At 49.2% G+C, this 23,316-nt stretch overlaps 1 long non-coding RNA gene across 1 annotated transcript in view; it reads right to left on the bottom strand.

Moving 5' to 3' along the window:
- Positions 1-917: 917 nt before the first annotated feature.
- LOC135204442 (uncharacterized) overlaps positions 918-23,316 on the bottom strand; it is a 441,768-nt gene continuing 419,369 nt past the window's right edge. The window contains exon 3 of the long non-coding RNA XR_010312219.1: positions 918-1,007. This is a non-coding gene — a long non-coding RNA (uncharacterized LOC135204442). The remainder of the gene's footprint in view (positions 1,008-23,316) is intronic.

Below are 23,316 nucleotides of genomic sequence, written 5' to 3'. Positions count from 1 at the left end.
TCTGCTCCTCCCTTTCCTGACACTCAGAACATGTTAACTCTCCATTACACTCCTGACCCTGACATTTAGTGCATCTAGAGTGGGAATCATAAATCTCCTTAACTAGTCTAGTTTTACATACACCTATCAGCGCAAAACCTAACTCCACATGAACTAGAATCTGACATTTTGAGAATAAATGGCAGGAAAAGATAATTAGAATAGCTAAGATAATTGAAATAAACAAAGCCACAATGAAATAGTATGTCATAGAATCACAGGTAAGTGAAAAAACCACCGATGTTACATGGAAGCTTGCAAAAATCGAATTGAGGGGTTTGGTGTCATCATACCTGTTTACTGGAAGTGGGCAGTTATTTGCCACCTACACTAGTGATGGTGACGCACCACAAAAGTCTGAATTTTGGTCTACTGCAGTAGGGATCCTACAGCTCATTAACTGTTTGGTAAGACCCTTGAATAAAAAAAGAATATCAACCACACCAGGAAGGAGCGATGTTTAGCAAAGCAAAGTGAAACAAACGGCAAGCATGGCCGAGAGCAGCGCAGAGCACATCCACGGCTGAAGGTAAAGTGACACTCTGCCGACTAGTAGGGTGGGACTCCCAACCGGTCATTCATTAGTTAACTGCTGTTAAAGGTCCAGCTTTGCTGAAGACAATTCCTATGATAAAGGCCGAGGGTTTGTGTATTGTGTAGGAACAACAGATTATTTGTACTTTGTGGTAAGTTAACATTCAAAACAAAAGCTCGAAGTAACAAGATGAAAGCTGCCAAAAATGTCATTCAGTGCATCATGAATAACTCACAGCCTGGGTCTTCAACAATGCAATTGTGTCATTAAGTGACTCAAGATTCAATATAATTTAGGGACATTTTCTTTTATTGCAATGACTTCACTTTTATATCACTTACCTAGAGTTTGTTATTGAGAAAAATTAACTCGATACGAAGAAAACGTGTTGCTTTATTGATTATCAGTGATCATTTATAACAAAACAGGTTACCTGTGGCAAAGAGAATTGATCTTCATTAACACATAGAAGTTTACTATACACAATACAGTACCAATGATATTGGACACTTGGCACTTGCAAATTCAGTGCAAATGTTAGACTAATGCAGTGATAAACATGTGTGAACAAATTGAATTTTTCCCATTCCTGTTTTCTGTGTCCCTGTGTGAATCTGAAAACACAAGTTCTGTATAGGTTTTAATTTCCATACTGTTAATGTTCTGGGTACATCCACATTAATATGAACTAAAAATATGATATCTTTATGATGAAATAAGGTTTTGTATATACTTACCCAGTATTTATGTTGCTAAGATTTCCACATGTATGGCAGCCTAAATTCAAATTTAGATGACTCAGTGCCATCCCCCAATGGCAATACAGTGGTACCTCGGCATACGAAAGGCTGAACTTAAGAAAAATTTGAGTTACGAAAGCAAATATGAAGATTTTTTTTGCTCTACATACATTCGCCCGGACCACCGATAACAATTTTAAAACTCGCGAGCCGCCAACTGAGTAGACTCGCCACCAACCTCCCACTCTCCCATTGGTTCCTGATGCTAGTCACTGCCATAAAATCCTACTCTCCTATAGTTCAGCATCTCTCCCATCATGCATCTACGTAGCGGCGTGCTTTTTCGGCCACTCGGTAGCAGCATCGTTTCTATATGCACGCCGAATTCGTTCGTTCTATACGATTTCGTTTATTAACATAAATTCGTTAGTGATTTCGTTGTTGTACTACTTTTCTGGGCTCAGTTCGTGTCGCTGCGGGAAATAATCCTTTAGTTCATTATTTCTAAGGTAAATGAGCTAACACATACCAGAGAAAAACAAATTTAGGAAGATGTCAGTATAACTGACTCGCACACCCTAAATAAAAAGGTGTCGGTATGGTATCTGGGGCGAGTGAGACCACTACCACGAACCTCTTGCCATTTAGAATTCTCCATCACCAAAATCCCCCTCCTGAGAGAGCCGATCCATAGGCAGAGACGGCAACTACTACTACTACGCCCCGAACCACGCCGACTGCTGCGCCTCTGGTGGTCATCCTTTTTCGTTAGCTTCGCTTGTGAGCACCGTTGCTTTCTTTTGCTCTGTGTTTGTGCCCCTTTTTCTGGATTTATCCTCATCATGGAGCGAGCAGCTATCGCCGCAGCTAAGTTAAGTAACCCGCAAGGTTTGGATTTAGTTTTTGTCAGCTAGGGACCCTTTTTACCGTTTTTTAGGTCTGACGCATGGTGGCCATCGGCTCGCCTCGATTTGGTTAGATAACCCGGTCCTCCATACTGGGACATCTTCCATTATTATTTTAGCCTTTCATGGGTTTATATCACATGCTACACTAGTTCGTCTTAGTTTTACATCGTATATAGGGAATTCATAGCCCATGCCTTAGATCTAGTTCATGCATGCATGTCTCTTTGTCTAGGTATGTAGGCGCTAGAGTGTTTTTCCTTAGTCAGTATCCTAGCTATTGCTCTCCATATCGGCTAAGGCTAGCTTTTGAGTAGTTGGCTGTTTCTTCGGAACTAGCCTTCTCCTCCTGGACTTCTTTTTCTCTCACTCGTGTTTTCCCTCTCTCTCTTTTTATGATGTAAAAGTGTTTTATTTATTATTCACATATTATTAGGGTTAGTTTCTGGGCGACCTTTCCTAGGCGGTTTGTTGCATTTGGTCTCATAGACAGTTTTGTTGCCTTTTTGCCCTATGGTCCTGTCAGGCTCACATGGTCGCTGGCCTAGTCGGTTGTTGGGGGGGGGGGGGGGGGTTGCATTATCACCTCTTGGTCCACTCATGATCAGTGTTGCCTTTGGTCGCCCTAGTCCCAGTCCCCTTCCCTCCCTTCCGAGCGGGAAGGGGGGGGGTCTCTCCTAGCTCGCTTACGGTTGCTATGGCAACCATCCGAGTTCCTCTCCCCCCTCTTCTTTCCATGGGGGACTCAGGAGTTTGGGACAGCTGGGAGTACTGGTGGACGGCCTTCTTTTGCCTCTGGGCCCTCCAGGGGGAGCTCCGGCTTGGTCGGTAGGGGATCGGGTTTGGCCACCCTACCCTCCCCCGACCGCTTCGGGTCTTCCTCCGGCGTGCCTCGACCTGATTTCTCTCCCTCCTCGCTTGTATACCCCTCCACCAGCGGACAGAGCACCTGCTCATTATCCAGGTGTACCTTCGGTTGTTGGGGGGGATGGCTGGCTCCGCCAGCTACCGGAGTGGACGTGATTTCAGTTGGTCCTATAGCTTTCCCTGTCTTTTGTACCCCCCTTTCCGCTACTGGCGGAGAGCTTGCTTGCTATCTGGGCGCTCCTCTAGCAGTCGGAGAGGGGGGATAGTGTATTGTACGGCGGAGCTACACGCTCCTCCTTTATAACCTACTAGTTTAAGTTTTGGGACATCCTCCTCCGTTCTCCGGCGTGGTATACTACTCCTCGAAACTCTCTATGGGTGTATAAAACATCTGGTTGGATCGTACTCCTCTCTCCGGTGTACACCGGAGTTCCCAACCAGTTATTTACGTCCACACGGAGTTCAGGGGCGGACTATGTCCAATAATCTTAGACTACTCCGGCATGCAGCGGAGTATCATAGTAGCCCTGTGAGTGTATAACGTTGATACTTATGTATCTTTCCAATTACAGGCTACTAACTGTCAGGAGGTCGGTTGCAACGCCGTTCTTCAAGACGACTGCGTATGGCATCATGAGGCTTGCACCATCTGCTATGACCTTGTGAGCCAATTTTTGGACGGAGTAAGTATATATCGGTACAGGCTTGTTCCCTTTTTGTCATATATACTGCTGCATATCTTAACCTTAAGCTACATATTGTAATATTCACTTTTGTTAATGATCCGTCCTCGGGGTTTCGTTGTTAGGACTACAATGACCCTCTCTTCCAGGCTGCCGCAGACAAGGAAGTCGCGTCGGCTACCCTGAAGGCCTGAGTGGGAGGCTTTGGGAAGAACGCCGCCAAGGGACAGCCCTACATTCTCGATAAGAAGATGGCTGTCCAGATCTTCCCGGGCGGGAAGTCGACGGGCTATGTGGATCCCGCCGCGGCAGCTCCGACGATTGCCTCCATCCAACAGCAGGTGGAGCAGGCCTTTACTGGACTAGGAAACCAAGACATTGTGGCGTACGTAGCCACACTTGACTTAAATTTAGAGCCTATGACGGTAGGTGCAGAGATTTGTTAGTTGAGGTAGGTTTGTTGGGCGCCCAAGGGCTTCCCTTGGGTGACTCTGGATCTTCTTCCCCTGTTCCTTCGTCTTCCTCTTTCCAAGGCTTTACGGCATCTGTGCCCCCTAAGGTGAAGGGACACAGAGTGCAGAAGACCCTGCAGAAGTCGTCGTCGAAAAAGACGTCGTCTTCTTCCTCGTCTCGTAAGGCTCCGGCTTCCCACCCTGGAGCAGAGAAAGTGAAGGCTTCTTCGTCTTCACACTATAAAGGGTCACGAGGCAAGTCCTCCAAGGAGAAGGTCCGCGCTCTCCCGCCGAGCCTGTACCTTCTCCCGCTGCTACCGTAACCCCTCCGTGACTCCTGACGGATCGCGGTACCTGGTACCTTTGATCCTGCTGCTTTTTCGGCAGGCGTTATGCAGCAAGTTGGTGATCTGGTTGGATCACTCGGCTCAGGATTCGAGCAGAGGTTTGAGCAGATGTTTGCTCAAATCTCTACTTCTCTCAATCAGTCAGCTCAGTCCATCCAGAGCCTGACTGAGCGCATGTCCGACCAGGAGAATCGCCTGGCAGGCCTGAATCAGGCCCCTCAGGCCGACCTCCCGGTCCAGCTTCCGGCTTATGACACCCTCCCTGCCTTCTCGATGAGTAATCCTTGGAGGGTAGCAGCTTATGCTCCCTTCAAGGACGGCATGATCTCGATCCCGGAATGTGGAACTAGAAGGATCGAGGACTTTGAGTTCCACCCAGCCGGATTAAGGCCTCCTTTCATGGAATATGCGAGGCTGACAGAGACGGCCTTAAATCGGGAGGATAAAATCCCTAAAGAGACTGTTCTCTATAGCCGAGACCAGGCTCAAAGGGAATGGGTACATTGCTTGGAGGACTGGGACTGTACGAACACCAGACTCCAAGCATACAAGAGCCCGTTCACTATCTTTGCCACAGAGGAGGAGGCACCACTCCCCTTTACGACAAAGTTAGCTGAAGTTACGATGCAGGCGGGCATGAAAGATGAACCCCTCCCACAACTTAGAGAATCGGATCATACGTCTCCTCTCTTCCCGGCGTTTGGTGATCTGTGGGAGAACCTGCCGGCTACTTTTACGGTGGGTAAACTTAAAACGGACTGTGCCATGGAACAGTTCGGCGAGAAGTTGCCCAGATTGCCAGACAGCCTCATCCAGGCAGAATTTGACGCAAGGACCAGGCTAAGCAGGACACTTAACACCCTGGTGATGACCGAAGTGGCTGCTTTGACTTACGGCTTGGAGCCTCTTTTTAAGCTCTTGGCCAAGTCTCAGATGCAAACAGTCCAATCAGACTTGTATGATTTCATCGTAGCAAGGAAGAACTGCCATAAGCACGTCCTTCAAGAAGCTACAATTCGGCATGAGCCAAACAAGTTGTTATCCTCCAACATCTGGGGAGCAGACCTCTTCCCGGAGTCATCAGTTAAACGAGTCCAACACGAGGCGACGAGGCTTAACCAGAGCCTCAGAGCTTGTTGGGGTCTCTCTGCTAAGAGGAAGACCGAGAACCCTTCTTCCTCTAGTAAGAAACTAAAAAAGACGAAGAGGTTCCAGCCGTATCAGAAGCAGCAGCAACACTTTGTACAGGCTGTTCCAGTTTGCCCAGCCAGGTCAATCGGCAACAACCAAAGACCCGTGTTTGAAGGCCAAGCTTTCCAAACCTTTAACAGGTTTGCTAGGGGAAGCAGAATAAGAGGTAACTTTCGGCAACGAGGCACAGGAAGAGCTTCCAACAGAGGTAAGCACTTCCGTGGAGGACACGGAGCTCATCCCGCACAGCAGCAGTGAGATCTCCCTGGTAGGAGGGAGGCTGTTCCTTTTCCGCCACAGGTGGGGGTTCAGCAAATGGGCACAGAGCATTGTGTCCAAAGGGCTAGGCTGGAGTTGGATCAAAGATCCCCCTCCACCCAAGTCATTCCTTCGGCTACCATCAAAGGAATTGACAGATTACGCAGAGGAGCTCCTTCAGAAAGGAGTTGTGTCGAGAGTCAGGCATTTAAAGTTTCAAGGGCGCTTATTCAGCGTGCCAAAGAAAGGCTCATTAAAAAGAAGAATAATCTTAGACTTGTCCCAGCTAAACTTATTCATTCGCTGCGACAAGTTCAAAATGCTGACCATCTCGGAGGTGCGGACCTTGCTTCCCCGTGGGGCCGTCACCACCTCTATCGATCTTACAGACGCATACTATCATATCCCAATCGCGAGACACTTTTGCCCATACCTAGGCTTCAAGCTGGGAGACCAGGCATTCTCTTTCAAGGTGATGCCCTTCGGGCTGAACGTAGCCCCCAGGGTATTCACGAAAATAGCGGAAGTAGTAGTTCAACAACTGAGATCACAAGGGATAATGGTAGTAGCGTACCTCGACGATTGGCTGATTTGGGCAACAACCGTCGAGGAATGCCTCAAAGCCACAAACAAAGTAATTCAATTTCTGGAACATCTGGGATTCCAGATAAACAAACCGAAATCCAGGCTCACTCCAGTCTCTCGTTTTCAGTAGCTAGGCATCCAATGGGACTTATCCTCCCACAATCTGTCAATTCCAGTAGTCAAAAGGAAAGAAATAGCCAAGTTTCAGTAAAGGCAATTCCTAAAGAACAAACAGGCATCAAGGAGAAACCAGGAAAGGATCCTAGGTTCTCTCCAGTTTGCTTCAGTGACGGACGTCCTACTGAAAGCAAGACTGAAAGACATAAATCGAGTTTGGCGCTCAAGAGCAAATGTCAAATCTCGGGACAAGTTGTCAGTAATCCTGCAAATCCTTCACAATCATTTACGTCCATGGGCGAAGACAAAGAACCTGTCCAAGTCAGTTCCTCTTCAATATCCTCCTCCGGCGTTAACTATCCACACAGACGCCTCACTAAGCGGTTGGGGAGGATACTCTCAGTTCAAAAAAGTTCAAGGAACTTGGTCACCTCAGTTCCGCCAGCTCCACATAAACGTATTGGAGGCTACGGCAGTATTTCTCACTCTGAAGAGGCTCCTTCCACCAAAGAATTCTCATATAAAATTAGTATTGAACAGCGCAGTAGTAGTACACTGCATCAACAGAGGAGGATCCAAATCAAAACATGTGAACCATGTCATGATAGCCATTTTCTCCCTAGCGAACAAGTACAAATGGCACCTAACCTCCACTCACTTGGTGGGAGTAAGGAACGTGATAGCAGATGCCCTGTCTCGTTCAGTTCCTCTAGAATCAGAGTGGTCCCTGGACAACAAGTCGTTCCAGTGGATACGCCGGAGTGTCCCAGGTCTCCCCAAGTAGATCTTTTCGCTCACAAGCGAACCACAAGCTCCCTTGCTATGTGGCCCCCAACCTGGACCCTCTGGCTTATGCCACAGACGCCTTGGCCATAGACTGGAATCAGTGGAGGAAGATATACATCTTCCCTCCAGTGAATCTTCTATTGAAAGTTCTGAACAAACTCAGGACTTTCAAGGGACAAGTAGCTCTAGTAGCCCCGAACTGGCCAAAGAGCAACTGGTACCCTCTGCTTCTGGAATTGGGTCTTCGACCTCGACGGATTCCCAATCCCAGACTATCTCAGTCAGTACAAATGAGGACTGTGTTCGCTTCCTCAGGAATTCTCAAAACCCTAACTTTATGGACTTCATGAAGTTTGCGGCTAAAAAAGATGCAGATATTGATCCCCAGAATATCCTCTTCTTAGAATCAGATAAGAGGGAATCAACTTTGAGACAGTACGATGCTGCTGTTAAGAAGTTAGCATCTTTCCTGAAGGAGACAAACACCACAACCATGACAGTGAATTCAGCTATATCCTTTTTTAGGTCATTATTTGAGAAAGGATAGCCAGCTAGCACTATTACCCACTAATAAATCAGCTTTAAAGAAAATCTTTCAACTGGGTTTTCAAATAGACTGACAGACTCCTTACTTTACGTCTATTCCCAAAGCGTGTGCTAGACTTAGACCTTCTGAAAGGCCTACTTCAGTATCATGGTTTTTGAATGATGTCCTCAAACTGGCTTCAGACACTGACAACTCTTCTTGCTCATTCATAATGCTACTAAGAAAGACGCTATTCTTGCTAAGCTTGGCCTCAGGGGCCAGAATTTCAAAACTGTCGGCTCTGTCCAGAGATGCGGGGCATGTAGAGTTTCTCCCTTCAGGAGAAGTTTTGCTTTCCCCAGATCGTAGTTTTCTAGCAAAAAACGAGGATCCTTTAGCGAGATGGGCCCCTTGGAGAGTCATCCCTCTCCCCCAAGACCCTTCTCTTTGTCCAGTTATGACCTTACGAGCCTTTCTGTCTAGGACACCCTCTAGGTCCTCAGGTCCTCTCTTTATGAGGGAAAAAGGTGGCACTTTATCAGTAAAAGGTATTAGGCAGCAGATCCTTTACTTCATTAAACAAGCAAATCCTGAATCATTCCCAAAAGCTCATGATATCAGGGCAGTAGCCCCCTCTATTAACTATTTCCAGCATATGAACTTTGATGACTTAAAGAAAGAAATATACTCGGCTGGAAATCGCCGACAGTTTTCAAGCGTCACTATCTAAAGTCCTTGGAATCTTTAAAATTTCCAGCAGTGGCAGCGGGAAACATAGTTTCCCCTGACTCTGCACAGTAGTCGTAGTTGAAGATCCAGATCTCCTTTCTACCTACCTCATCTAATATTTCACTTAACCTACCGTTATGCTCTATATAGTCCTTTAGCCTTAGCTGCTTATGATTATGACTATGGTGGTGTCCCTTATTTTTTTGCTAGGGGCACCCACAACATTATTGTATATTATGAAGTGTCTTTTGGTGTTGCTCCCCTTATTTTTATGCTAGGGTCGCACAACTACATTGTTTATTATAACTTTAGAAATTAAGTTTTAATATAGTGAGTATTTCCCCATGTAACATTTTAACTCACAATCCTAGATAAGTTATCAATATTAGTATACATTTAATTTTAAGTTAACTCTAAGCCCAATATAATTTTGTTAAGTTAACTTTTTGTATGATAACTTATAAGTTCTCAAGATTATAATTGTTTATTTTATTTTTAGTTTCATTGAGACCCTTTTTCTTTATTTTACAATCTTGTGCTATTTCTCTGGTACTATTTCACGCAGCGACACGAACTGAGCCCAGAAAAGGGATTTTGACAAAGGAAAAATCTATTTCTGGGCGAGGGTTCGTGTCGCCCAGTGAAATCCCCCCCTGTGTCCCGCCCTGCAGCCCAAGATTGGTATCTAACGACAAGGATGACCACCAGAGGCGCGGCAGTCGGCGTGGTTCGGGGCGTAGTAGTAGTAGTTGCCGTCTCTGCCTATGGATCGGCTCTCAGGAGGGGGATTTTGGTGATGGAGAATTCTAAATGGCAAGAGGTTCGTGGTAGTGGTCTCACTCGCCCCAGATACCATACCGACAACTTCTTTTTATTTAGGGTGTGCGAGTCAGTTATACTGACATCTTCCTGAATTTGTTTTTCTCTGGTATGTGTTTGATCATTTACCTTAGAAATAATGAACTAAAGGATTATTTCACTGGGCGACACAAACCCTCGCCCAGAAATAGATTTTTCCTTCGTCAAAATCCCTTTATCGTGTTGTGTGAGAACTTTAGTACGTACATACGTATACTACATAACTTAATTACGTACATTATATACGTAGTCATGGGTCCCAAGAAAGTTGAAGTTCACGGAAAGAAGAGGATGCTTTCTTTGGAGACAAAGATGGAAATAATTAAAAAGTATGAAGCTGGCATGCGATTGAGTGTGATCGCCAAGGAATATGGCCAAAATCCGTCAACAATAGGCACCATCCTTAAGCAGAAGGAAGCCATTAAAGCAGTTACACCTTACAAGGGCGTGACTATTTTGTCTAGCAAGAGGAGCCACGTGCACGACGAGATGGAAAGGCTGCTTCTTGTCTGGATAAAAGACAAAGAAATCGCTGGCAATACGATAACCGAGATGGCAATCTGCCACAAGGCCAGCGCTATTTTCGGCTATTTGATTGCCCAGGCCGAAGACAACAGAGGAGAAAGGACATCGACGCCAACCCCAGAGTTCAAGGCTTCTCATGGGTGGTTCGAAAAATTTCATAAACGGACTGGCATCCATTCGGTGGTGCGGCATGGGGAGGCGGCCAGCTCAGACACGAAAGCACCGAAGCCTTTACTAAGACGTTCGACAAGATGACCATCAACGAAGGCTACAGTTTTCAGCAAGTCTTCAACTGGGATGAGACTGGCCTTTTTTGGAAAAAAATGCCTCGTCAGACATACATCATGCAGGAAGAGAAGAAGCTACCCGGGCATAAGCCTATGAAAGACAGGCTTACGCTCACACTTTGTTCGAATGCCAGTGGGGATTGCAAGGTGAAGCCCCTACTTGTGTATCATTCGGAGACTCCTCGACCCTTCAAGGCCCACAAAGTACTAAAGGAGAAGCTTCCAGTGATGTGGAGGGCTAATACGAAAGCCTGGGTAACGAGACTTTTGTTCACCGAGTGGGTAAATCTGTGTTTCGGCCCGACAGTGAAGAAATTCTTGGAAGAGAAGCGCCTCCCTCTGAAATGTCTGCTGTTGTTGGACAATGCCCCTGGTCACCTCCTGGCCTCAAGGAAGATATCCTAGTGGAGTATTCTTTTATCAAGGTTCTTTATCTTCCACCTAACACCACCCCTCTCCTCCAGCCCATGGACCAGCAAGTGATATTGGTGGGAGGGGCATGGACATGTCCTGCCTCAGAATATAGGGATGTGTCCCCATCACCATAAAGGGAGTCACACTGGTGGGGAGATGGGGATAAACTAAGTGAGGAGGAGCTACATAGCTTGGCACTGACAAGGTAGGTGTTGTCACCACCACAGCCACATGAGTCACAGGGACTGAGGAGAAATGGGAGACAAGGCCCCATACAGATGGTATTCCCGGAAGGCCCAACTCCACCCCTGCCTTATGCAAATCCCCAAAACACAGAGCCACCACACCTGAAGGAGCAAAAGTCAGGTTAGTGAAGGGAGACTCCTCATTCTGAAGGAGAAGGATCCCCTTTGGAGCAAGCACTACTAGCATCCACTCCGCTCCCATCTTCTTCGCCTGATGAATCAGACGAAGGAGCAGAAGGGGAAATTTCCCCCGAAGAGGAAACAGCAAGTCGAGGGAGCTTACAAGGAGGAAGGAAGGATGATGAAGGATCAGCCACCAAGGGAGTTGTTGGGGGCATGTAACCCTCTGACAAAGCCTTGGCAGCCTTCCCCTGAGATCGCTTCCTCCCTTCATACCTCCCACACTGCTCAGACGACCAGGATCAGGACACACACACACACACTCACATTACAAGGTAAGTTTCTAGTACACTCACTCCCTTGACATTTAGCACAAAGGGCATGAGGGTCCACTTCAACCATGGAGCAAAAACTCTCACATTTCTTACAAGGAGGACTTTTTAGGCTTCGGTAAATCTTAATATTCCATTGCAAGCACAAGTATACACCAAATAAAACACAATTAAAGATACGTTACCCCTTATTCGAAGCTTACGACCGTTCCAGCTGCCGCTTAAGCACTCTTCCTAGTGTAAAGGACCGATGGTTTGTATAACATGTCGGAACAACTCCCGGCACACGCAGTGGTCGGCCAGGTGGTTAGTACCCATTCCCGCCGCTGGGAGGTGGGTATCAGGAACCATTCCCATTTTCTATTCAGATTTTCTCTGTCGCCGGTACTGTAAACATCTGTTTCCAGTACCTCCATCTTAGGATTTTGAAAACTTCATGCCGCTTGAGTATCCCTGATTGTCTTTTGGTTATTGACTTGGATTTGTGACTTGGCATACGCTATCATGGTTTGATTTTGATTTTGGCTTTGACTGTTCTTGAATTAAGATGTCTGGATCTAGTTCTACTAGTTTCAGGGTGTGTTGTGTGCAAGAATGTAAGGTGAGGCTACCGAAAGCTTCGGTAGACCCTCACTCGGTATGCATGAGGTGTAGGGGGCATGTTTGTTTGTTGAATGGTAGATGTAACGAGTGTGAGAATTTGACTGATCTTGAGTGGAAGACATATGATTCTTATATATGTAAACTTGAGCATGATAGAATCAGGAGGTCTTCCTCCAAGAGTGCTTCAATTAATAGAAGTCAGGGTAGTAATTTATCTCCTGCAAACCCTCCTGTAGATTTTGTTACACCTAACCCCGTAGTATTGCCTTCGGGCAATCAGGAGGTATCTACAGAAGGAAACGTACTTTCTACGATCATGGAGTCTATTCGTGCCCTGGAGTCAAAAGTGCTCGCGCTACAATCTAATGTGTTAAAGTGCAGTGATAGTGTTGGTGCCTCTAGTTGTGGAGGGGGCGTCAGATCAGTCCCATAACGCCTCCAGGTCTAGACCTCTGTCGGACTCCCAGGACATAGGGAGTGGGCAAGTCGAAAGCCGAAGGAGGGTTACGGGGACTATCCACCGGTCTGACGTCCCTTCGGCAGAACCTGTGGACGCTTCCCAGGCTGCCAAGGATCGTGCACGTGCATGAATCCTTAAAGAATGTTTCTCTTCCTCCGAGGCGTCCTCCCCTCACCGGGGTTGGAGCGCTCAGAGGGCCTCTCACGATGAAAGTGGCAAAGGCGCAAGATGTTGCACAGGCGGCCGTCATCTTTGCCGCCCTCTTAAGAGAGGTTTTAGAGAAGAGGACGCTTCACGTCCTCCTTCTCGACCTACGTTTCAGTCGTCTCCTGAATGCTTTGAAGACATTCCGCCACAGAAGACCAGAACTTCATCGGAGGAGGACGCTTTTGAGCGCTCCGATGGCTCTAATTTTGTTCCTGAGAGAAAGTAGAAGACGTCTCCTCGCCCATCATCTTCTCACAGGATTTGTCCTTCTCCTGGCCATGGATCCTCTCCTTCTAGAGAGATCCTTATAAATATGCAACAACAGTTGGCGTCGTACTTCGCAAAGAGAGAGGCAGAACCCCGTCGTCGTAGGAAGGATCGGTGGCTGCCTGTCAAGAGAACCAGGTAGTCCCCTGCTCCTCCTCGTTCGCCGACCTCCCCAGCTTCGTCACCTTCTAGATCCCGCCTACTCATTCGAGAACGCTTGAGAGAGCTTCTAGGAGTATCGATGAACGTGACAAAGGCGCAAGATGTCGCACAGGCGGCCGTCGTCTTTGCCACTCGCGCGCTTCAAGAGCAGCGCGAGACTCGCCAAGACGCCTCTCAAGTTGAACGGGTGGATGCTTTTGTGTCTCACACGTCACGTCAGGAAGCTTTCCAATATCGAGATATTCGACAAGACCCTCGTAAAGACGTCTTTAGGGACGCACGACATTCTATTCACGCTAGACGTCCTGCACATCTAGACGCTCGCGAGGATGCTTCTGAAGACGCTCGACGTCCTGCTCTTCGAGACGTTTGCCAGGACACTCGCGAAGACGCCTCTGAAGACGCTCGACGTCCTGCGCATCGAGACGCTCGCCAGGACGCCTTTGAAGATCCTCGACGTCCTAAATGTCATGACGCTTGGCAAAGTACTTGCCAAGACATTATTCAGAACGATGGACCCCCTACACGTCAAGACGGTCGGCAGGACTCCTGCAAGGGCGCTCTTCAAGAGGACGCTCTTCAGGACGCTCCGCAGGATGTTCCTTTACAGGAACTTAAAGTTTCGAAATTAGCGGTGAAACAGACCTGAATTTCTACTTCGAACCCTCCTTCAGACAGAGGCCCTCTTTTACGAACGGGACCTCAGGGCTTGATTACGTCACTGTCTGTTAAGGATGCTTCTGCTATTCCCCTAGAGGAAGGAGAATCTTTGAGTGACTCTCGTCCTGCTGACGATGAAGAGCCGACAACGTCATCTTCTTCGGACTATAAGACGTTAACCCGCCTCCTGAAAGACTTGTTTACCGACAAGTTTCAGGCACCGGTTCCTTGCTCTCCGCCTTCACAGTTGGCCTCATCGAAGACGAGGAAGGCGCCTGGCTTCGTTAAGATGGCCACTTCGCTCTCTACAAAGAGAGCATTCAAGAGGATCCATGACTGGATGGACTCCAGGAAGGCGCGGGGCAAGACTTCCTTTGCTCTTCCTCCATCGAGGCTAAGCGGAAGAGCTGGAATTTGGTATGAAATGGGAGAGGAAGCGGGGTTGAGAATTCCTTCTTCTTCCCAAGGAGATTTTGCCAATCTGGTAGATGCTCCAAGGAGGTCGTACTTTCCCTCGGCTAAAGTTTCCTGGACGATGTCGGAAATTGATCACCATCTCAAAGGAATCTTCAGGACGTTGGAAGTTTTTAACTTCCTGGATTGGTGCTTGGGGGCCATGGACCTACAGTCCAGAAGCCCGGATTCGATTTCTTTAGAAGAGTTATCCAGCGTGTTAGCATGCATGGATAAGGCAGTTAGGGATGGATCTGATGAACTGGCATCCCATTTCGCTACCGGCCTCCTGAAGAAACGAGCGCTATACTGCAGCTTTACAGCAAAGTCAGTGTCTCCTGCCCAGAGGGCAGAGTTGTTGTTCGCCCCTTTTTCTTCACATCTCTTCCCGCAGTCCATGGTGATGGATCTGTCTGTTAACCTGCAGGAAAAGGCGATGTAGGATCTCTTGACCCAGTTTTCTAGACGTCCTGCGGCCCAGTCTTCTACCTTAGCCACACAAGCCCCCAAGAAGAAGATTAAGCCCTTTCGTGGAGGACCTTCCTCGAGAGCTTCTTCTCGAGGAAGGGGCTTCCCTAGAGGCAAGGCCTCCTCAAAACCCAGAGGAAAGAAGTGACGTCTCTGCCCTTCAGACACCGGTCGGAGCGAGACTCTCATTCTTTGCAGAGGCATGGAGAGTAAGAGGGACGGACACCTGGTCCCTCGAGATAATCGAGAGAGGTTACAAGATACCTTTCCTCTCAACACCTCCATTGAGCACGAAGCCCATAGACCTGTCGCCCTCATACCAGCCGGAGAAGCAACAGATATTGCTCGATCTTCTCGAGCAAATGATAGAGAAGAGAGCCGTAGAAGAGGTTCTAACGTTAGATTCCCCCCGGCTTCTACAACAGGTTGTTCCTGGTTCCGAAGCAGTCTGGGGGATGGAGACCTGTCCTGGACGTCAGCAGGCTGAACCTTTTTGTAAGAAAAGAAAAGTTCAAGATGGAGACGTCTCAGTCGGTACTGGGAGCTTTAAGACCAGGGGACTGGATGGTGTCCTTGGACCTCCAAGACGCCTACTTCCACGTCCCGATTCATCCACAATCAAGGAAGTTCCTGAGGTTCATCTTAAAGGGACAGGTCTTCCAGTTCAGAGCTCTATGCTTCGGGCTAAGCACAGCGCCTATGGTCCTCACGCTTCTCATGCGAAATGTTGCGAAATGGCTTCATCTCTTAAAGATAAGGGTCTCACTTTACCTAGACAACTGGCTCATCCGTTCGTCGTCGGAGTCGAGTTGTCTGGAGGACCTTCATACAACGTTACAGCTGACGAAGGCCCTAGGCCTACTAGTCAATTTCGAAAAGTCTCATCTGATCCCTATGCAGTCCATCGTATATCTGGGGATTCAGATGGATTCAGTGGCTTTTCAAGCTTTTCCATCCCTGGAACGTCAGCAGAAATGCTTATAAAAAGTGTCAATCTTCTTAGGGAAGGAGACATGCTCGGCGAAGGAATGGATGAGTCTGCTGGGGACCATTTCCTCGCTGGAGAAGTTTGTTTCCCTAGGGAGGCTGCACCTCAGGCCGCTCCAGTTTTTCCTAGCGGAGAACTGGAAAGACAAGGAAGACCTAGACGCGACTTTGAAGATTTCGCAGTCGGTCAAGGATCACCTGAAGTGGTGGCACGATCCCGTCATGCTTTCAGAAGGACTGTCCCTCAGCCTTCTGAGCCCTGACCTAGTGTTGTTCTCAGACGCGTCCACGGCGGGCTGGGGAGCAACACTAGGCAAGGAGGAAGTGTCAGGCATCTAGAGAGGGGAACAGAGGTCCTGGCACATAAACCTCAAAGAGTTGGAAGCTATTCATTTGGCTCTCCAGTTCTTCGAGGGACGAGTTGTTGGCAGAGTTGTCCAGATCAACTCGGACAATACCACGGCTCTCGCATACATCAACAAACAGGGGGGGACACACTCTCGATCCTTGTTCGAGATAGCAAGAGACATCCTTCTTTGGGCAAGAGCACGGAACATAATAATCCTGACGAGGTTCATTTCAGGAGTTCAAAATGTCCGGGCGGATCTTCTCAGCCGTCGACATCAACTGCTTGCAACAGAATGGACTCTTCATCTAGAGGTCTGCCAAGAGTTGTGGAGACTATGGGAACGTCCATTAGTAGATCTCTTCGCAACATCGAAGATGAAGAGACTTCCTCTTTACTGCTCGCCGGTTCTCGACCCGAGAGCAATAGCAATAGAGGCCATCCTATGGGATTGGACGGGAATGGACGTCTACGCCTTTCCCCCATTCAAACTCCTGGGAGTAGTAATCAGGAAGTTTGCGGCTTCTCAGGGAGCGAGAATGACGTTAATCGCCCCGTTTTGGCCTTCAAGCGACTGGCTCACGGAGGTCATGTCCTTCCTAGTGGACTTCCCAAGGACCCTGCCAGAGAGAGTTGATCTACTCAGACAGCCCCACTTCGAGAGGTACCACGGAAACCTCTCCGCTCTGAGTCTGACTGCGTTCAGACTATCCAGAAGTTGGTCAGAGCGAGAGGTTTTTCAAGACCAGTGGCAAGAGCTATTGCCAACGCAAGAAGAGCTTCCTCTCGAGCAGTCTATCAATCTAAGTGGGCTGTCTTCAGGAGATGATGTAGGAAGAAAGGTATTTCCTCCTCCACGACCTCTGTGAACCAGATCGCTGATTTCCTCCTCCATCTGAGTAATTTTGACAGACTTGCAGGTTCCCACGATTAAGGGGTACAAGAGTATGTTGTTGGCTGTCTTCCGACACAGAGGATTAGACCTGACCAACGATAAAAACCTTCACGATCTTTTGAGGTCTTTTGAAACCTCGAAAGTGCCGCAGCCAAAGATTCCGTCATGGAACTTAGATATAGTTCTAAAGTTCCTAATGTCAAGTCCTTTCGAATCTCTGCATGCTGCCTCTTTAAAGGACGTCACAAGAAGGCTATTTTCCTAACCGCTATGGCCACAGCGAAGAGGGTTAGTGAGATTCAAGCCATAAGTAAGCATGTGGGCTTTAGAGGACACAATGCAGTGTGTTCCCTGAGCCCTTCCTTCTTAGCGAAGAATGAAAATCCATCCAACCCCTGGCCCAAGAGCTTTGATATCAAGGGGTTAGCAAAGATCATTGGACAAGAACCAGAGAGAGTCCTGTGCCCTGTCAGGGCTCTCAAGTTTTATTTGGAAAGAACTAAACAATGTCGAGGTCCTTCGGACAATCTCTGGTGTTCTGTCAAGAGACCAGACTTTCCAATGTCAAAGAACGCACTGGCATTCTTTTTGAGAAGTACCATCAAGGAGGCCTATTCGTCCTGTCCAGATGGTGATTTTAAACTTTTGAAAGTTAATGCTCACGAGGTAAGAGCTGTCGCGACCTCAGTGGCTTTTCAAAAGAATATGGCACTCAGTGACATCCTGAGTGCCACATTTTGGCGAAGCAACTCTGTGTTCGCTTCACACTACCTGCGGAATGTGAAGACGGCATACGAGAACTGCTATTCGCTAGGGCCATACATATCCGCAGACATGATATTGGGGGCTGGGAGCAGCACGAATCCTATCCTATAGAAAATGGTTAGGTGTGCTTTTAATTTTGTAGTGTTGATTTACGGTTGTAGGGTCGGCCACCTGAGGCGGACTTCCCTTTCTTTGGCCTAAAAGTTATGTGGGATTAACTTTTAATAGGTTAGGTTAGGTGGTGGTGTTTTGCTTCGTTGCCCTCAGAGTATGGTCTAGTCACATTGTGGTCATGCTCCCGTTGACAGATCATCTAGAACTCACCAGCTATACAGGTCACTACCTTGCTGGAGACTCTAGTAAAGCAAAAGCAGACTTGGGTGACAGTAATCACGAAGTCATCTTATGCTACAGGTAGGAACCAAGATGTCAATCATCTGCATGTAATTTGTTTCCAAAATCTTTTCTATTCTCCTCCCTTCCACCTCCCCAAAATGGTGGGATTCAGCTATATATATATCTGACAGGTAAGTTTCATGAACAAAATGATATTGTTATGATACAATAAAGTTTGTTCATACTTACCTGGCAGATATATATAATCAAGTACCCACCCACCTCCCCTCAGGGGACAGTGGCATTAGAAAATCTGAATAGGAAATGGGAATGGTTCCTGATACCCGCCTCCCAGCGGCGGGAATGGGTACTAACCACCTGGCCGACCACTGCGTGTGCCGGGAGTTTTGAAATTCTGTCGGACTTCGGAGAATACAGCTATATATATATCTGCCAGGTAAGTATGAACAAACTTTATTGTATCATAACAATATCATATTTTCAACAAATTGTTATTTGTTCCGATACAAATACAAACCATCGGTCCTTTACAATAGGAAGACTCACTTCTTGGTGGGTGGAATCTGAGTCTTAAGAACAGACTGGTGTTCGTCCAACCTTGGTTCCCTCCTTGGTCGTAAGAGCAGAGGGAGGGATCCTAGCCTCTGCCCAATGATCGGGGTATGTACCGCAGGATCAATGGTCAGACCTCTGGACCCAAGTAATAAGAGTGAGGCAAGCGCACCTCTTAAAACTAGCAAGCAAGAACTTGTTCCTATTGCAAGAGGCAATATGAAGTCATGGGTTTGTCTCTTGTTGGCTTCCACTTCCCCTTCCTTGTCGGGGAAAGTGGTGGATAATCGCTCCTATCCCTAATGAAAGGGATAGGATGGGGCTCGGTCGAGTAGCTCACCTGCATCGCCTCCTGTTCCAGCGTAGTGATGACCGCGTCCCTCTGCCCACAGGTAGAGGAGGATAAAAAGATGGGAAAGAGAAGCCAGTCACACTCTCATTCACACATCCATTCATGCAGTCACACAAGGATGCGATGCTGATCTATCCGCTCGGGTCCTGGGTAAGCTACACAACATGTTGAGCAGCCACCACGGGTCCCAAGGAAAAAGTGTCCAAGGACCTGTGGGCTATATCCCGAAGGTAAAGGGAGGTAAATGTGGTCTGGTTGGACCAGACCCCTGCCTTCAGGACCTGCGCCATGGAGAAGTTCTTGCGGAACGCAAGGGAAGGACCAATACCTCTGACTTCGTGGGCTCTCGGACGAAGGGTACGGATGTCGTCGCTACCATCAGCTTCGTACACCCTCCTGATCACCTCATGCAGCCAGAAAGAAAGAGTGTTCTTGGATACTTCTTTCTTGGTCACCCCGGTGCTAACGAAGAGGCATCGACACTCAGGCCTGAGGTGTCGAGTTCTCTTCAGATAGTGCCGTAGCGCCCTCACAGGACAGAGCAGCATCTCATCCGCATTGTTGTCGGTGAAGTCCATTAGGGAGGGGATTGAGAAAGCCTCCAACCAGTCGTCAGGGACCAAAGAATTCTGAGTCTTAGCTACAAAGTTCGGGACGAAATCGAGGATCACAGATCCCCATCCCCTGGAGTGCTTGACGTTGAAGGAATGACAATGCAGTTCCCCTACTCTTCGCCGATGCCAGGCCAGCAAGAAGAGGGTCTTGAGGGTCAGATCCCTGTCTGACGACTCTCGGAGTGGCACGAAGGGACTTCGAGTCAGACTCCTAAGGACGAGAGTCACGTCCCACCCCGGGGGCCTGAGTTCCCTGAGTGGGCAAGACCTCTCGAAGCTCCTCATAAGCAGGGAGATCTCGAACGAATTCAAGATATCCACTCCCCTCAGTTTCAGGACTAGGGCGCCAGGGCGGCTCTGTATCCTTTGACGTGGGGGACTGGGGAGAGGAGGGCTAGTCTCCGGCGAAGAAATACGAGGAAATCTGCTACCTGTTGAAGAGTGGCTCTGAGAGGAGATAGACCCCGTCTACGACACCAACCACAGAAGATGGCCCACTTTCCCTGGTACACAGCTGAGGAGGACTGTCTGACGTACCCAGCCATCTCTGTCGCTGCTCGGCGAGAAAAGCCTCTCGCTTGCAAGAGATGGTGGATAACAGCCAGCTGTGAAGATGTAGGGACTGGACTGACTGGTGGTACCGTTCCACGTGTGGCTGGACGAGAAGGTTGTGCCAAGGGGGTAATCTCTCTCGGTGCTTATGAAAGCAGAGCCAGCAGGTCCGTGTACCAAATGGCCTGAGGCCATTTGGGGGCCACCAGGATCATCCGGAGATTCGGGGTGGCCAGCGCTTGGCTGATCACCTTGCGAATCAGGCAGAACAGGGGAAAGGTGTACGCGAAGAGGTTGTCCCACGGGTGTTGAAGAGCGTCCTCTGCAGCTGGCCGTGGGTCCACCACGGCTGACGAACAGATCCACTACTGGACGCCCCCTCAGGTTGAAGAGCCTTTCCGCCACGTCTGGGTGTATGGACTATTCAGTCCCTATCACCTGATCCTGACGGCTGAGCTTGTCTGCTACTACATTCCTCTTCCCTGGAATGTAGTGGCTGAAAGCTCTACCGAGTGGGCCATGGCCCACTCATGCACCTGCAGCGGCAACTGGTGCAACGGGAGGGACACTATGTCCCCTGTTTGTTGATGTATGCCACTACCGTGGTGTTGTCGCACATGAACACCACTGAGTGTCCCATCAAGCGGTCCTGGAACTCTTGGAGAGTGAGGAACGCTGCCTTGAGCTCCAGGACATTGATGTGAAGGTGCTTGTCGTGATGATCCCACACTCCTGCAGCCAGCAGGAGTGCACCCCAGGTGTGCACCCCCCATCCCTCGGTTGACGTGTCCGAAAACAGCAACATCTTCGGGGGGGGGGAGTGCGAAGAGGCACTCCTCTTAAGAGGTTCCTGTCATCCAGCCACCAGGATAGGTCCTGCCTCACCTCCTCCGTAAGGGACACGGGGAAGTAAGGTGGGTCTGTTGCCTGTGACCAACTCTCCTTTAGTCTCCACTGGAGAGACCGCAGGTGAAGACACCCATGAGGGACTAACTTCTCGAGTGACGACAGGTGGCCGATCATGACTTGCCACTGCTGAGCTGACTGTTCTTGCCAAAGATACAGGAACTGGTAGGCTGCCCTGCCTGAATCTGCTGATCCGCGAGACTGCGGGAAGACTTGCCCTGCTACTGTGACGGTCAGCATACCCAGGTACTTTATCCTCTCCTTGGGCTCAAGATCGAACTTCTCGAAGTTCACCACGATACCCAGATTGCGGCAGAACTCAAGAAGTTGATCCCTGTCCTGTAGCAACTGCCAGCGGGAGCTCGCCAGGACCAACCAGTCGTCGCGATACCTCAGAAGATGTATCCCTACTGAGTGGGCCCAAGCAGACACCAGAGTGAACACTCGCGTGAACACCTGTGGGGCGGTTGAGAGACCGAAGCAAAGTGCCCTGAATTGGTACACCGTCCCGTCGAGGATGAAGCGGAGGTACTTCCTGGAGGATTGATGGACAGGTATCTGGAAAAACGAGTCCTTCAAGTCCACCGAAAGCATTGAAGTCGTTCTCCCTGATGGAGCAAGCACGGAACGTGCCAGCTCCGTGAACCGGCGGAGACTGGTGAACGAATCGGTTCAGGGGAGAGAGATCTATCACCGGGCGCCAACCCCCCGAAGACTTTTCTCCACCAGGAAAAGATGGCTTTAGAAGCCCGGTGAACGATCCCTGACAATCTCCACAGCTCCCTTACTCAGCATGGCTTGGACTTCCTGCCGAAGGGCTACGTCCTTTGATGTTCCAGGTACGTAGGTCTGAAGGTGGACCGGGTTGGGGTGAGGGGTGGCCGAGACCCTCAAAGGGTGTGTACCCCTCCCTAAGGAGTCTACTATCCAAGTCTCCGGCTTGGAGCCCCCCCCACCCCCCCCCCCCCCCCGACTTCCGGCAACAGGGAGGGGGAACGTCGTCCCCTAGGTTTCCCGCCTCTCTTCGACTTCTTCCCCGCTCCCCCTCGAGGGATGGAGGGCAGGGAAGAGGGCTGAGGACGACCGCCCATGGAAGAAGTCGAAGGCAGAGTCTTTCCTTTGGGCTTCGACAATGCAATCGTCTTGGCCACAGAGGAAGCGCTAACCAAACTCTTGGACTTGGCCGCAGTTGTTCCAGGCTGCCCAGACGCCTTCGAGACTGCCTGGTGGACTAGACGGTCACTGTCATCAGTGCGCCGTTGTTCCACCACAGCGTCCACCATCTCTCCTGGGAAGAGAGAGGAGGAACTTCGCACCGGTCCGTTGCGAAGACCCAGTGCCGCCCTGGTCACTCAGGTGAGGACTGCGCCCCTACGCCGAAGTAAAAAAAAAAAAAAAAAACAAGTACCAGGTTGGCCCACAGGTTTGCCGTCTGGTGGGCTAGGTAGGAGATGGCTCTACCTCCAGACTGACACAGCCTCCCGAAAGCCAGGTCACCTTTGGGAGTGATATTTCCCGAGGTGGCCGCGACCTTAGACACCGTGAGGGACCACAGGTCTAACCAGGAGACTGCCTGGAATGCCACCATGGCGGTGGATTCCGGTGCAAGTGCCTCTTGCTGCGAGAACCACGAGTTCTCCAACAGGAGCTGCTGCAGAGACACCCCCGGAGTTAGCCTAGCTAGCTCCGGGTTAACCTGTTTGGGCGGCATAGGATCCTCTGAAGGCATGTAGAATCTCCTCTGTCGCAGTAGAGGCAGGGGAAGTAGCTTGGAAGACCTGCCGGACTTTAGCGAACCCTCCTGTCCGGAGACAAGCGAGTCCACCTGGTCCAGCACCGAGTCAGCCAGAGCTGATCGCAGCAGACACACCATCATCTTGGGGTCCTTCTTAGGACCCAGAACAACTCGAGCCGGAACGTGGGCTCAGAAGGTGGGAGCGGCGATCCTTCCCAGAGATAATTTTGCTGACGAATCTGCAAACGACTTTGGATCTCGGGAGTGACTGCGTCTTGTGGAGTAGGACCGTCAAGTCCCTCCAACAAGAACGCCTCTCGAGACCCTCCTCCTTCGGAAGGAGGAACAGCGTCAGACCTCTCCTGGTCTCCTCCTGCCACTTGCGCATACGACCTGGTCGGTCCTAAGACCATGCCTGGTTCGTAGGGCGTTGT

The sequence above is a fragment of the Macrobrachium nipponense genome, chromosome 47, assembly GCF_015104395.2.
Source record: "Macrobrachium nipponense isolate FS-2020 chromosome 47, ASM1510439v2, whole genome shotgun sequence".
Classification (NCBI taxonomy): domain Eukaryota; kingdom Metazoa; phylum Arthropoda; class Malacostraca; order Decapoda; family Palaemonidae; genus Macrobrachium; species Macrobrachium nipponense.
The sequence above is the reverse complement of the archived record's forward strand: the minus strand, read 5'-3'. Positions and strand labels throughout refer to the sequence as shown.